At 42.0% G+C, this 15,291-nt stretch overlaps 1 protein-coding gene and 1 long non-coding RNA gene across 2 annotated transcripts in view; one reads left to right on the forward strand and one right to left on the reverse strand.

Annotated features, from left to right (window-relative positions):
• The window catches only part of Tmem178b (transmembrane protein 178B), a 376,299-nt gene that overhangs the window by 45,943 nt on the left and 315,065 nt on the right, over nucleotides 1-15,291 (forward strand).
• Nucleotides 2,442-14,341, reverse strand: LOC147994819 (uncharacterized). The gene is made up of 4 exons (XR_015686503.1): nucleotides 14,061-14,341; nucleotides 8,938-9,058; nucleotides 5,976-6,055; nucleotides 2,442-3,643 (listed from the first exon to the last, which is right to left on the reverse strand). It is a non-coding gene; the product is annotated as an uncharacterized LOC147994819 (long non-coding RNA).

The raw sequence follows: 15,291 nt of genomic DNA on the forward strand, positions 1-15,291 counted from the left end.
GGGCCTCAGGTTAGCTCTCCTCTCATTCAAGTAGAGTAGAAGGTGAGACAGGATGGGGCCACAGTGGTCCTGTGGCCTCTCCTTGCCTTCTGGTTTTAGGGTGGATCAGGGTCAGTCATCACCATGTTGTTTAAAGGGATACTGGGGTACAGTCTATTTTTTAAAATTAGGTCTTTTGGTTGTCATGGTCAAGTGCTCAGACTTTAGACAGGGTGGAAGGTGAAACAAGTGGAGATGGGTCTCAGGGTTAGGAAGGACACTGGTGAGCATTGAGGATATGGATTAGAACAGAGAGGCGGCCATCAGTGGTGTGCTGGGTTGGCCTGGAGTCAGAAGCCCTGGATAGAGTCTCGTCTCTGCTTTTATATCTTGGGCCTTGGATGGATTCAACTTTCATTGTGGTTTGAGTGTGAAATGTCTCCCGTAGACTTACGTGTTTGAGCATTTGGTCCCTGGCTGGTGGTGCTGTTTGGAAGGTTGCAGAATCTTTGTGTGGTGGTGGAGCCCTGACAGAGGATGTGGCTCATTAGGGCCAGGTCTAGAGCTTTTATAACCTAAGCCCACTTCCTGCTTTCCCTCTGCTTCCTGAGGAGAATGTGATATGACCCGTAGGCTCCTGATCCCATGTCTCCCCGCCACAATAGACATTGTCTCCCCAGGACCAAAATAAACACATTCTTTCTTAAATTGCTTTGTCAGGGTATTTTATCATCGCAACAGAAAAGTGACTAAGGCAACTGTCCTTTTCGAGCAAATATATCTATTTTAAAAGCACTTATTTCTGTTCTTTTAATTTTAGTGGTGAGATACTTTAAATGTTTGCATTCAGTAAAATGCTTTTAATAAAATTATAATGTGATACAGTTATGCTACTCACAAGATAATTACAGGTTTTCTAAAATGTTAATTCACGCTATATCTTAGTGGGACACAGGTTTTTAAATTTAGTTTGGTTTTTATTAATACTTTGTAATCAAAGTAAAACAGTGGTAGTAAAATGCAACTTAAAGCCCCAGACATCAAAGCTGTCCCGTCTCTAGTCTCCCAGGCTAGCTTTCCTGGGGCAGCTGCTTTGGATTTTTAGCTTTCTTCTCAGATGTCACGTATTTAGAAGTCATATACTCATGTTGCTATTTTTTGGACAGCTTTAGATAACTGATTTGGAGGTTACCCCTTGCAGTCTACCCTTTATCCAGGCCTTTCTGATTATTTTTTTCAGTGTAATCAGTTGACAGTTTTTGGTCAACACCCTTGCCAGTATTTCTGTAATTCTGACCATGTAAATAACATTGACACGTACGTACGTGTATTGAAGATATGTTTATGCTATGGGGTATGTATAGAGGTCAAAAGACAAGTTGTGGGAGTTAGTTCTCTCCTTCAACTGTGTGGGTCCCCAGGATGACTTGGTAGCCAGCACCTTTTCTTGCTGAGTACCTGATCCTTGCTCAATTTTTCAGTTTTTGATTGCCAACTTTCCCCAGAGAATCCTGGTAGATCTTCAAACAGGTACTTGTCAAGATAGGTTCTCCAATATCCCAACACATCAGGTAAATTGTGGCTTCCATTTCTCCTCATTGAACCTTCTCACTCCTGTTTGAGTTGAGTTTTCTTTGGACTGTTGGTACATGCCATCTGACTGTCTTAGACTGCCATTGAGCATTCTCTGGTTAGGTCTTCTAGTTTCTTTGTTTTCCCCATGGATGCCATGCCGTGTGCCCTCCCCAGCTCCCAAAGTTGTCACTCGTCCTATTGAAGCCTGTTTAAAAGGAGGCATCTTAGAGTTCTTATCTGCATGAAAAAAATGCTGTTGTTGTTATAGCCTTGGCCCTTGATTGGGAAGCGAATTCTAAATTCTTCTAATTATCAGTTTTGAAAGCATGAATCAGTTGTTTTCTAGATAATGAGAGATAATATTTCTTAACTTTTTTTGTAGGGAACCTATAATTTCTATCTTATAAATTTAGCACCATCAAGTTCAGGTTGCTCTTTCCTGGGTTCAGTGGGGGTATATCTCTCCTTTCTTTTTGACACCCCTTTTCTGTTGGCTGAAGTTGTAGCTTCCCTTTTTTTTCCTTTTCAGTCAGAACCCCCTCTGCCTTTTCTGTTCTAAAATGTGTTAAAATCTTTATCTTGAAGTCTCCTGTCCTGTTCTCTTCGCCTTTATGGGGGCACAGACTCGAACATTTCCTTGGGGAAAAAAAACCAAAAAAACAAAAGACTTATTCATTGATTTGTGTGTGCGTGTGTGTGTGTGTGTGTGTGTGTGTGTGTGTGTGTGTGACACTACTAGAGTGTCTGAGGAGGCACAATGAATGTATCACAGGGATTACAAGCTGTTTGAGGTGGGTGTTGGGAACTGAGTTTGGGTCCTTCAGAGGAGGAGGAAGCGTTTTTTTTTTTTGTTTGTTTGTTTGTTTTTTTTTCTTTTTCTCTTTATTAACTTGAGTATTTCTTATTTACATTTTGATTGTTATTCCCCTTCCCGGTTTCTGGGCCAACATCCCCCTAACCCTTCCCCCTCCCCTTCTATCAGGGTTTTCCCTTCCCCATCCTCCCCCCATTACCGCCCTCCTCCCAACAATCACGTTCACTGGGGGTTCAGTCTTAGCAGGACCAAGGGCTTCCCCTTCCACTGGTGATCTTACTAGGCTATTCATTGCTACCTATGAGGTCAGACTCCAGGGTCAGTCCATGTACAGTCTTTAGGTAGTGGCTTAGTCCCTGGAAGCTCTGGTTGGTTGGCATTGTTGTTCATATGGGGTCTCGAGCCCCTTCAAGGTCTTCCAGTCCTTTCTCTGGTTCCTTCAACGGGGGTCCCGTTCTCAGTTCAGTCGTTAGGAGCAAGCGTTCTTAAATGTTGAGTCATCGCTCCATCCCCCATCTTGTCCATTCTTGATTCCTTAATATACTCAGGTCTTTTATCTTTAATAACCGAATCTCTTGGGTAAGAAAAAGAGAGACAGAGTAGGGCCAAGTACCAAAGAAATGGAAGAGAGAGTGAAGAGTTCATTATGGAAATAAGGTAACCATGGACAACCCTATTACTTTACTTTTTATGGTGCCATGGATTGAACCCAGAGCCTAACACATGCTAACACACTCCACCATTGAGGGACACACTGAGTTCCAATGAAGGACTTTGTGACAACAAAGAACTTTATCCAGGAGCAAAACAAATCACACCATAGTGCAGACTGGTTCTCTGTCATGCAATTTGTGTGGACACTGTAGACTAGGGAATTGGACTTTCACTGTAAATCATTATTGATGATGGAGATTGATCAATGGGCTACCACCACAGCCTGTTTTTAAACTGTGGCAACATATAAGAGTTTTACGCTTTATGGCACCTAAAAACACAGGAGTATGAAATAAAGGACATTGATTATGCAAAACACATTTCATCCCGTGTTAAGAGACATGGCTCACCTCCACCAGAGGCTTGCCACCAGCATCTTAGAAGACAAAAGGTAGAGCCCAGTGCAGTGGGTATGACAGGAGTGGGACCAAGCCTGAATATGATGATGTGGGTGTAACATAGCACAACGAAGGGAGGAAAGTGTGGATAAATGCTTCTCCATTTTCATCTTGTCCATTTTTTCTTCCTTCGCCTCTTTTCCTCTTCGTAAGTGTGAAGGCGCTGAATGAAAGGTAAGCACAATAGGTTGTCTGTGCTGTAGACAGCCATTACAGTGAGTTTGCTTTCATAGCCAAGTATGCCATTTCTTGCCCACTTGCAAGCGGATATCAAAGCGGCGGATCATAAAAAGGACAGGCTAAACCATGGCATCCCAGCCTTGGTCAGCCGGGAACCTCAGACCAGATTTTAAGGAAATTGCATTTTCAAGACTCACCAGGGAAGTCGTGCCTATGAACCCACAGAGACTGTGGTGGTGCACACAGACCTGCATAAAGCTCAAGGGAGGAAAAAAAAAAACAGCATAGTGGAGGGGAAGTGAGTACAGAGTCCCACCTCTACCCAAGAAACTATTTGAAAATGACAGCTGCTGGGAGAAGGGAACCAGTTTCCATCAATGGAGCTATACAGGTGTATCAACCACACCCCAGGCCAGGCCACACGCTTAAGTGTAGACTCACACAAAACAAACTCCATTTTTTGTTTTTTTGTTTTTTTTTTTTTAGTGGACATTTTTCCTTTTTTTTTTTTTTTCATTTTAGTCTTTAAGAGAAAGAATATGAAGTTGGGTGGAGAGGGAGGGGGTGGCGGGGGGGCAGGGGAGATCTGGGAGGAATTGGAGGATAGTAAAGAAAATGATAAAAAACCATACTGTGTAGAATCCTAAAACAATAACAAAAAAAGTCTATCTCAACTTAGACCAGCTGTGGACACCGCTCTGTCCCCAGCACTCCAGTGCTGCCCGACTGCTTCTGTTGCAGTTGGTGTTATAGCTCTGCCTTTGTTGTAAGTTTCTCTCAAGAACACTTTATGCTTGTGCCTCAGTGACCTTCTCTGTTTTTCTGATGCTTTAGCAGGGCCATATAGAGATATGGAACATATACTTAAGTATTGGGCAGAGAGACTTCTAGAATAGGCATCCAGGAAGGCAGAACTGAACTCTGCCAGACCGTCAGATGGCCTGGATGTTTCCACTCTCTTTGCCTTATGACTGATGCCCAAGGGATGCTGCCAGCTACATAGATGGTTCTCAGAGGATCGTGCTGCTCCTGGCGACCTTCAGAAGCCGATGGAGGAGGCCATAGGTACAGGAGTAGTGTCTTTCTTGTTGGAGCTCCTGGAGTCCATGGGAAGGAAGTGCCTGGCACCCTACAGAAGGTCATATTGATGACCTCATGAGCTCTGGCTCCTCTTGACGTCGGTGGGTCTCAACTTTCTTTGCTGTATAAGGGGAAAGCTGAAGATTGCCTCTGGCCTTTGCACTAGACTGTTTTGAAGTTCAGGGTCAGATGTGTGTGCTAAGACCACATACCGTTTTTATTTTTCCTTCAGAATGAAATCAAACCCTCAGCTTTTAAATGAACTTCTGTCTCAAATGGACACAGGGTGGTATCACAGGGTGGTATAGCAAGTATCATATGCTAAGAAGCAATGAGCATCACCCCCCCTTTTCAATACTGAGGGGCATTGTTCCCTAAACTGTTGATCTTCTTGAGGTTAGGGCTCCTGCTTGTCTTGTTCTAGAGAGTTCTCAGAGCTGTCCACAGATGTTAAAGTGAATGCTGGTTAAATATTATTTGTTTTCTTTCTTTAGCATCTAGCACAGTGCCAGGAAAATAATAAATATTTGTCGAATTGAATGCTGAACATATGGTATTGTAAGTATTGTGAATGTCTACAGTCGCAACATTAGCAAGGTAAGGATGTAAGTATTGTATTTTATTTTCCCTATGGGGGAAAATGTTATGTGAGATGAAAACCTTCCAAAGAAGATTGCAATGCTGTTTCCACTACTCATCACTTTCTTCATCCTCGGAATTTCAATTCCTGTTCTCCCCAGTCACGAGAGAAATACACAAAAGCTTCCGGAATTACAGAGGCTACCTGCCCTCTCTCCTTTTTTTCTGACTTTTCTATATGAGGGTTGTTGGAAGTTAACCAAGGGTAAAAGAAATATCTGTAGGCCCCTATTGGGACACTAATTAGCTATTTCTTGTCCAAGAAATGATTAAAAAAATTCTTCCGAGAGAGTGTTCGTGTTTGGTTTGGAAGATAATCCCTCTCCTGTCTCAACATCAGTTTTGATAGCTGACATTCTCAGGTGTCTCCAATTAGCTCGAGAGGGGTTACGACATTTAAAGGAATTCTCAAAGAAAAATTAATTTTCATTTGCTCTGACTTAAACAGATACTCCTACATCTCTTCAGGGGGAGAAAGAAGGATGCTATAAAATCTGGCAAAAAAAAAATTAAAAAATAAAAAAAAACCCTGAAACAATTCAGTTTCCTAAGTGCTTGGATGGGAGCAGTTGGACGTCACCTCACCTGACACTTACTGGAAAATGAAGTTGCTGTTTAAATTACAGTTGACATCCGTGGTTCCCGGAGCAAGGGAAGTCAGCTTGCTAGAACATTTCTGTTGGCACCAGAAGGTCAGGAAGTTAGCAAGAGTGCACTGAAGGCAGGCAAGGTTGTACTTTCCTATTAAAGCCCAAATTTGCAATTTCTCCTGTAATCTCATCTTTGTCACAAGGAGATGACTGCTCTAGGTATTGAGTATCCCCTTTCCTACAGGGCTTTGGGGGTGTGTTAGAAACAGGAAGTGAGCAAGTCACATATCAAGAGGTGGTGAGGGATTACTGTCATGCAAATGTTCAGAGAAAGACTAAGTGGTTATGGGCCAGGATGGAGAAAGAGAATACCAGGCCAAAGGGCTTCATTGTAGGACATCTGGTTTGCAAGAACATGCTAGGGGAGGGCTATGGGTAGAGGCTAGGGGTGTTGTGTGAGTAGGAGGATTAATGAGAGCTGAGGTAGGCTGAGTGAGAAGGAGGAGGTAGAGTCTTGTGTTTGGGGCTGAGGTCTTGATGCCTTAGATTTAGTGGTTTTTCTGATATTTTTAGAATACTTAGACTCTTACTTGGGAGGCTATTGCATAAAATGGGTAGAAGAGGAGTGTGCTGTTAGAACCTACAGCATCTCCTCCCAGCACCCTTGTCTTCTACTGTGCACCCAGCTCTGGAAGTCAATGGTAAACCACTAGATAACCACAGTTATAGAAGTGGGCCAGCATGAGAGTGACATTTACTGGAATATTACCACATACTTAGTTTATTTTCATATGTGATCTTACATTGTTTTTGTCTTGTTTATAGTGGATATTGGACACCCTAAGTTCAATTGGTATTTGGTGTGACAGTCACAGGAACAGTATAGGAAATAGTCAAGAAAAATTCTTGGGAAAGTTTGAAATTGAAGTTACTCAGTTTTACTAGTGGCTATGTCCAGAGAACGTGGCCCTATCTCTCCCCGATGTTTCCCCAGAGGATGTGTGGGAGGCTAGCCAGGATTTTTGTTGACAAAAGGGTAGTGGGTATAGAGGCTCTAGGGCTGCATAGGTCTATGCCAGATGTGCCAGTTTCCACATATCATGCGCCCCTGCAAGGTTCCACTCCCGAACCATAGCTAAGGTCACAGATCCTCAGCAGAGAGTCCTAGGTAGTTGTGCAGGCAAGAAGGAAAGAGCAACTGTCAGTCAATATAGCACTTTCTTTGGGCACAGTAGTTATAAAGTAGTCACAGAAAAATGTCTATTTCATGGGTGCTTTGTTCACTTAAGTCTTTTCTCCTGCAGGGTATAGTCTTATTATTTTAAAGTTAGCTTGAAAAGAGTCTTTTAAAAGAATATTTGTTGACCTTTGCTTGAGCATAATTTCACATAAATATATAATTATACAATGGGCTAAATGTCTAAAATATTAGGCCCAGGCTCTAATCCCTGAAACCTGTGAATGTGGTCTTATTTGGTAATACAGCGTTTCCTGATGTAACTAAGGACCTTGTTAGGATATCATTCTGCATTTTGGGTGGGCTTTGTAGCCAATGGCAGGTGTTCCTATAGGAGGATATCCACAGAGATCCAGAGATGCACAGCAAAACATGCCACGTACAGAAGGAGGCAGCGCTTGAGATGTAGGGATGCTGAGAATAGCAGATTAGGTAAAACCAGAAATGAGCATGAACAGATTCTCCTTAGGACAGTACAAAAAAACCAGAATGCTGACATCTTTCTTTTGATGTGATGCCCCAGAACTCAGAGAAAATAAGATTTTGATGCTCTAACTTACCTGATTTACAATAATTTGCAATGTCAGGCCTGGAAAAATATAAAGCCATGGCCACAGATTCCTCTCCCGTCTATTACTGAGCTTGGTCAGCTACCCAAGTAGTTGCTTTTTACATTTAATTTTTTCATGTGTATGAGTACTTTGGCAGCATGTATGTCTGTGCATCTCATGTGTTTCTCGTGTCCTAGGAAGCCAGATTTGGATGTTAGATCCTCTGGAATTTGAGTCATAGACAATTTTGAGCGACCAAATGGGTGCTGGGAGTTGAACCTGGATCTTCTGGAAGAACAACCAGCTCTCTTAACTGCTGAGCTGTCTCTGCACTGTCTCTTTAGGAGCCTTCATTGTTCCTTTCCTGGGAGGATTTTTATGCCTACAGAGTCAAATCTTCATGTTTCAAGTTCAATTTCTTTTATGCTTGCTACCCTCTCAGTGCCTATTGGCCCTGGGATCTGTACTTACCTGAGTGGGTCCGGAGTGAATCTCAGGACATAAACAGAACAGATCTCTGTTCCCTAAAGTCTCTGTCAATTCCGTCTCACCACCTTGTGCCCCTACTGACTTTTAAACTAAAGCTACCATGTTTATGACAGCTGTTTTATTGATACTGTTTCAAGCAATGGGACATCTGGTCAACCTTTTTCCTGGTTGTATTTAGATGCTGAATGCTAATCTCGTTATTCTTCTTTCTGTATTTCCCCACTGTAAAGTCATGTCTTAGGAGGAGTGGGCCTTGTAACAATGTTCAGAATCATTGGTCTTCCTAGGCCCCTTCCTCTCAGTTGCTTATTTTCTGTAGAGGTTGACTATTTATAGCCTAGTAGTCGTCTTCAGATGTCTTTGGTATGGCATAGACATCTGTGTCCATTCCTGCTGTTCAGCATTGCAAATATGCTTCTCTATGGCAAACAAGAAGATTGGACTAGTTTGCCTGAAACATCAGTTGGTTTGGGACCCTGAGAAAGAACAAAACCCAAAATTCATTAAAGAAATGATTTCTTTATACTGGAAACAGAAGCCAAGGGCACACCATCTTTCATATCAGGATGCCAAATCTGGAAACATCTTTAGGGGAACATTTTAGAGCCCATGCTGTGATGAGATTTGTAAGAGGCAAATGTCAGTTCTTGATTCCCACATCATCACTACTGATGGGAGGTCAGAGACTCACCTGTTGGATGCTCTTTGTGGGGCAAAGGCTGGCAATATTCTCTAAAATTAGCCTCTTGTCTTCTGCTGCTGTCATAAATAAGAAGCCTTCCAGAAGGATGGTCACCTTCACCTCCAGTGACCTAGAAATGTCAATTGCAATTAAGCATCAGGATCTGAGATGTGCTAACCATATTGTTCCTCTGGAGGATGGGATGGCCATGCATGATATTTTCATTATTGAATTAGAATTAGAGAATTTCTTGGTGGTTGGCAGTGAACTCCTGCAAGACCCCATAGTTATGTTTAAAGAAACTTCCAGTTGCCTTCAAGCGTTCAGTTGATGACAAGGCTGACTGCCCTGTCAGAGATTCCCTGAGGGCAGGGATTATACTATGTTTCATTCGTTCTGGATATTTGGCATGTTCTTGGTAGCTCAGAGAGGTTCAGGAACTGCATACTGATTGCTATAGTGTTCTACTGCTGTGAGGATACACCATGACCATGGCAACTCTTATAAAAAGGAAGCAGTTAATTGAAGCTGGCTTACTGTTTCAGAGGTTTAGTCTATTATCATCATGGCAGGAATCGTGGTGGCATACAGGCAGGCATGGTACTGGAAGAGTAGCTGAGAGTTCTATATCTTGTTCTGCAGGCAACAGTAAGAGAGAGACTCTGGGCTTGGCACCAGTTTTTTTTTTTTTTTTTTTTGGTTCTTTTTTTTTTTTTCGGAGCTGGGGACCGAACCCAGGGCCTTGCGCTTCCTAGGCAAGCGCTCTACCGCTGAGCTAAATCCCCAACCCCGGCACCAGAGTTTTGAAACCTCAAGCCCACTGCCTGTGGCACATGTCCTCCAACAAGGTCACACCTCCTAATCCCATGGGGGCCATTCTCATTCACATCACCTCCTTGACGAATGAGCTATTTTTGACATGGAGGGCTGGTATTTCCATTCACTGTAGATGGCAGTGGTGCAGATATCTTAGATGCTCCACAGTAAGCATTCATATTCCCAAATGTACTTCGTTATTTAACTTAGTTCTATTCACATTAAAAGTTTTTAATGGAGAGATAAGATGCATATGGTAGAGAGTTCAAACTGTGTGGAAAAGCTCACTTAATTATTTGATTCCCTATTGCTCAATGAAGGTCTTATGTGCATTGCGGGTCATTCTGAGTCATTCATAGAGATGGGTGAGAATGCGGCGTGGTTTTCCACTGCATGGACAGAATTTGTGGATTATGCATCTTTTATCCACCACAAAAAGCTCACTTTTATGAATACATGTCCTCTATTGCTCAATGCAGGTTTATGAGCACCATAGGGGCAAGAAGCATGGGAGATTATCTCTAAAACACAACCATCATGAATGGGTGAGATGAGGCAGGCACAGTCTTCAGTATGTAGCTCAGATTATGCCCATTGTATACTTACATCATTGGGCACTTTTGAATCAAGATCTCGAATACCCAAGAAAGTCTCCTATGCCCCCTTCCTGTCAGCTGTTTCTGCCAAATGTAACTACTCTTTTGACTTCCATCAGCATAGATTGGTATTGTTCTTGAGCCTTATAGAAATGAATTACATAGTATGTGGTTTTCAAAGCTGGCTTCTTTCACTCAATATTATGTCTGTAAGATTCATCTAAGTTGCTAATTGCTGTGAAGCAGCAGTTTGTCCTTTTTATTGCAGGGAGGTATCCCATTATATGAACACACCACAATTTATTTATCCATTCTACTGTTTGGATAGTTTCCAGTTTGGACTATTATGAACGAAATTATTATGGATGTTTTTGTTCATGTCTTTAATTGCACATCTATTCTCAAAGTTCATGTTTTTCTTATAAGAAGGGAGAGAACAGAGAGAAATAATAATGATCATAATAACTGAGCCTTATTGAAAACTTACGGTATGTCAGGAATTATAGTAAGCTATTAACGGGGTGCTCTATAACCATAGCTTGAACATCGTTTTTTTAAAAATTGCTCCATCACTATGCCTTCTAGCTTCTTACCTTAATTAGGAGAAACTTAAAAGCACAATGACCTTTAAGTTCAAACAGAGTGCATAATCATGGTCTTATTTTACTTTTTGATTATTAGCCCTCTAATTTTCTCATTTTACATCATCTGATGTAAACTTTTTGGTTATTGGCCCTCTTCCCCGGGTGCTATCCCATCTCTTTTATAATAGGAACTTTATAGTATTGGGGTTCAGTCTCAGCACCCAGAAGTCCGAGATGGGAGAGCCTGAGGCAGCTGGATGTATTGCATCTGAGACAGATGAAGGCTGCCACTGGCTTTCTCCTGTTCCTTTACTCCAGGAGCTCAGCCCGTGGGATGGTACGACCTGCAGCTTGGGTGGATTTCTCCATATGTCTAGAGTTTTGTCTCCCAAGTGATTGTAGATCCTGTTAGTCAGTGTTAATCACCACAGAACTATTATCTAAAAGATTATATACCAGCAAGTTGTTTGTAAAAAAAACAGAAGGTATCTGCTAGAGAATTCTCTTAGATCAGGCTATCCAACCTGGCACCCTTGACCTAGAATAAAAGGGTAGGCCTCCAGATTTTCTTTACTCCCAATTTAGTTTTAGCTGGCATTCTGTAGCTCCTTAATATTAACCTTTTATTACGTTAATTCGTTTTTCTTCACTGAGTCTTCATTAGCATGCAATCAAATGCCAGACTTTAAGTTTCTTGTTTGATGTGTGTTGATACTTGGGTGGAATTGTCATCTCAAACAAAATGCAGAGATCTTTTTTGTCACCTGGATCCTCCTTTTTCAGTTCTTCATGTTCTCAAACCCCTTCACTAAGTTTGGGAATCTTTACAGTAAGGTTAGTTGTACCTACTCTTGGTCTACATGCGAATGGAGATTCTTCACCCCTATGCACATTGAATTGCTGAGTGATTTTCTATTGTATGAATAGTTTGCAATTTGCTTTATTTAGATAAGTGTTGTTGATGGACATTTGGGTAACTTCTAGTTTGTGACAAATTCAATACATTTGTTGTGAACATTGTTTTTATTTTGATATGGGGGTCTCATTATGTTGCTCAGGTTAGTCTTCAATACCTGAGCTCAAGTGATCTCCTGCCTCAGCCTCCCAGGTTGCTGGGACTTCAGGAATGTGCTATTGTGCTAGGCCTTGGCTATCAACATTTTTATGCTCGTCTCCCTTAGACATAGGTTTTCACTTCTCCTGAGAAATGCCCACAGGTGGGACTGCTTAATAAGTATGTTTAATAAGAAGTTGGAAGTTCTCAAAAGTGACTGGACTGCTTAATAAGTATGTTTAATAAGAAGTTGGGAGTTCTCAAAAGTGACTATGAGGAGGTCAGTTGTTCCGAATCTTGACCAATATTTGGTATTGGCATGCAGCTTTGTTTTCCTTACCTCTCATTTCTCCCAAGTCCATCTTCTTACTTTTCAACACAGATCTGGGGTCTTTATTCACAGCCTGAAGCACGTATTTGAAGGGTAAAGTGGAGGCTTTCTTTCCCCTTTCCTACCTTCAACCCTCACTGCAGGGTCAGCTTCTCTGCTTGAGAAAGTTGAGATTTTTTTTCCCCTGCTCCTCTCAAATGTTTCAGTCCTTGAGTAGAAGAAGGTCAGACCCCCATTTTCTACCGGATTCTTGGCCTTTTAAAAAAGATTTATTCATTCTTCTATGGATATGAGTATTTTACCTTGAATATAGGTATGTGCACTACATGTGTGCCTGGTGGCTGCAGAGGACAGAAGGGGGCATCGTTCTCTGGAACTGGAGTTACAGATGGCTGTGAGCCACCACAGACTGAATCTAGTTCTTTGTAAGTTCTGGTATGAGGAACTGAGGAACTGAATCCAGGTCTTTTGCAAGTTCTCCCAGTGCCCCTAAACCCAGAGCCATCTTTCCAGCCTCTGAATTTTTGGCTTTAACCAAATGTAACTAGAAAATAGGTCCAGGGAGAATGGGGGTATTGTGTGAGTCAGTCGTTGTTTCAAAAGTAACTTCAGCTTCCAGAACAGTACTGAAGTGTACTAGTATTTGTTTAATGAATACATCGTAGAACAAGGGAGGAAGCATGCTACTCTCTAGTCAACATTTAGCAGGTTGTTTATTAGGAATTTTTGGTGGTATGGCCACTAATATTTTGCTTGTTTATTTTTCCTCCTGAAAAACAAAATCTTGTGTGATTTGGTGGAGTGAGTATGGGGCTAGCCAAAGCAATTGGACTGAAGTTGTTACTGATCGGGAGAAACTCCTGTGTCAGCAGGCTGCTCAGCTGTCCACAGGGCTGATGGGAAGGGTTGCTTGTTTCCTCTACAGAATGTCTTTCCCACCGACTGGCAGAACTCCTAAAATGTATATTAATAAGGACTTGTTTCTTGGCATAAGGTATTCTTATTTTCATAAGTTCTCTTCCAAAAATTGAGATTTTTTTTTTAAAAAGGAAACGCCATGTGTAACTGTATAGAGAGCTAGTTTAGCAGATTATATTGGTGGTTCCTTCCTAGAGCCTGGGAAAAGAAGACAGAGAGAATGAGAAGCTGGCCAAGGTAAGTTCAGCTGAGGGAGCACTTTGCTTTATGGAAAAGCAAAGGTCTTTGTGTGTGTGTGTGTGTGTGTGTGTGTGTGTGTGTGTGTGTGTGGTGTATATTGTGAGTGTGGTATGTGTGGTGTGTGTTTGGTGTATATGTGTGTATCTGTATACATGTGGTATGTGCGTGTGTGATATTTGTGTGTGTGTGTGTGTGTGTGTGTGTGTGTGTGTGTGTGTGTGTTGGGAAGAACAATGCATGTAATGTGGATTGGGATGTCAGTGTAAATTTGTACAGAGTTTGTGAAGCAGAGAGTAGTAGGGAAGACTGACAAAAATGACCTTATTTCAGAATTCAATCAAGCTGTTTAAGACGAACTGTATATGTAGAAAACATAAAAGTTGGTCTCCTAAACTCAGGTACAGAGGGTGGCATATGTTTTCAGGAGGGGTTTGTCATCAGAAATACAAGGCATTGCAACCCTCTATCTCCCAGACAAACAGCAGCTTCCATGAGGTCTCTGAGCACTTTCTCCGTGATCTTGAACTCCCTCCCCCTCCACTATCTCACCATCCATTTTAATCCATGATGGTCTGAGCACGTGTCTGGCTTACCTTCCCAATGAGCCCGACGATTTCTACCTAGGCGCAGACATGTTCAGGAAAACTCCAGTTCTCCCCCCAGAGTTCAGTTTCATCCACTCTCTGTTATCCAGTGGTGACTCCATAGCTGTCCGTGATGGCACCGCTCAACAGCGTGTTCCTGAGGGGACTGTGCTCTTTCAACCAGCTCACCGCACCTGAATGGGTTTTCCTCCTGAACTAAGGTTTTCAGTGGTCAGGTTCTTATATATGTCTTCCAGCTCATCTCCCTCCTCTCTCTCAGAGCTGACTTCAGCCCTTCCCTCCCCAGCCTTATCTTCTTTTGCTCTTGCTTCTTCATGGCTTTCCAAACATATCAACATTCTCTCAGCGGCTCAGATCAGCAATCCCCTTTCCTACTGCAGGGTCTTTGCACACGGTATTTCCTAAGTTCCCAACGTTCTTTCTCTTCTTCTATAGAACTCAGCCTTGAACTTCAGTCTAGAGATAGTTAACTTTTCAGTGAGACTTTTCTAGTCCAATTGGGTCAAGTTAGGCTCCTCTCTCCATTTATTTATTTACTTTAATTGAAAATTTTATTTTTTGTAACACCTTTAGAACTCTTGAGAAATCAAGCAGACAATGCAGAGAATTTCTAGGTTAGTACTGTGTAGATTCATGTTAATGCACTGTATGTGCCTACTGCCTTTTTTTTTCCAATTAAGGAACCAATGATATGTTAATGTTGACTAAATCCCATAGTTTATTCAGATTTCCTTATGCTCTCCCTGGTTTGTTTGAGGACAGCATCCAGAACACGGTATTACATTTAGTTTCGTGCATCTCATTAGCCTCTTCTTGGCTGTGATGGTTTCTCAGACTTTCCTTGTCTTTGGTGACCTTGGCAGCTTAGAGAAGCATTGCTCAGAAATATTGTAGGATGCTCTCATCTGTTGGGACATACTCAATGTTTTCCTCATGATTAAAGGTTATCTGTGTTAGGAAGACCACAGAAGCTATTTTAACACGTGTTATGTGGAAAGTCCAGCCTGCCACCATGATGTATACTTGTTGATTGGGTCACCTGGCTACAGTATATCTGCCAGGTCCGCATGTTTATAGTCACTCTCCCTGCTTTCTAGATCATTCTTCAGAGGGAAGTCACTTGGCATAGGCTTCTCTTAAGGAGTTGTAGCTGTGCTCCTCTGCCTTTTAGGAGGAAAGATTAATATAAATTACCCAGACGTTTCCTGCATTCCTATTT

This window comes from Rattus norvegicus, chromosome 4 (genome assembly GCF_021556685.1).
Source record: "Rattus norvegicus strain SHRSP/BbbUtx chromosome 4, alternate assembly SHRSP_T2T, whole genome shotgun sequence".
Taxonomy (NCBI): Eukaryota; Metazoa; Chordata; class Mammalia; order Rodentia; family Muridae; genus Rattus; species Rattus norvegicus.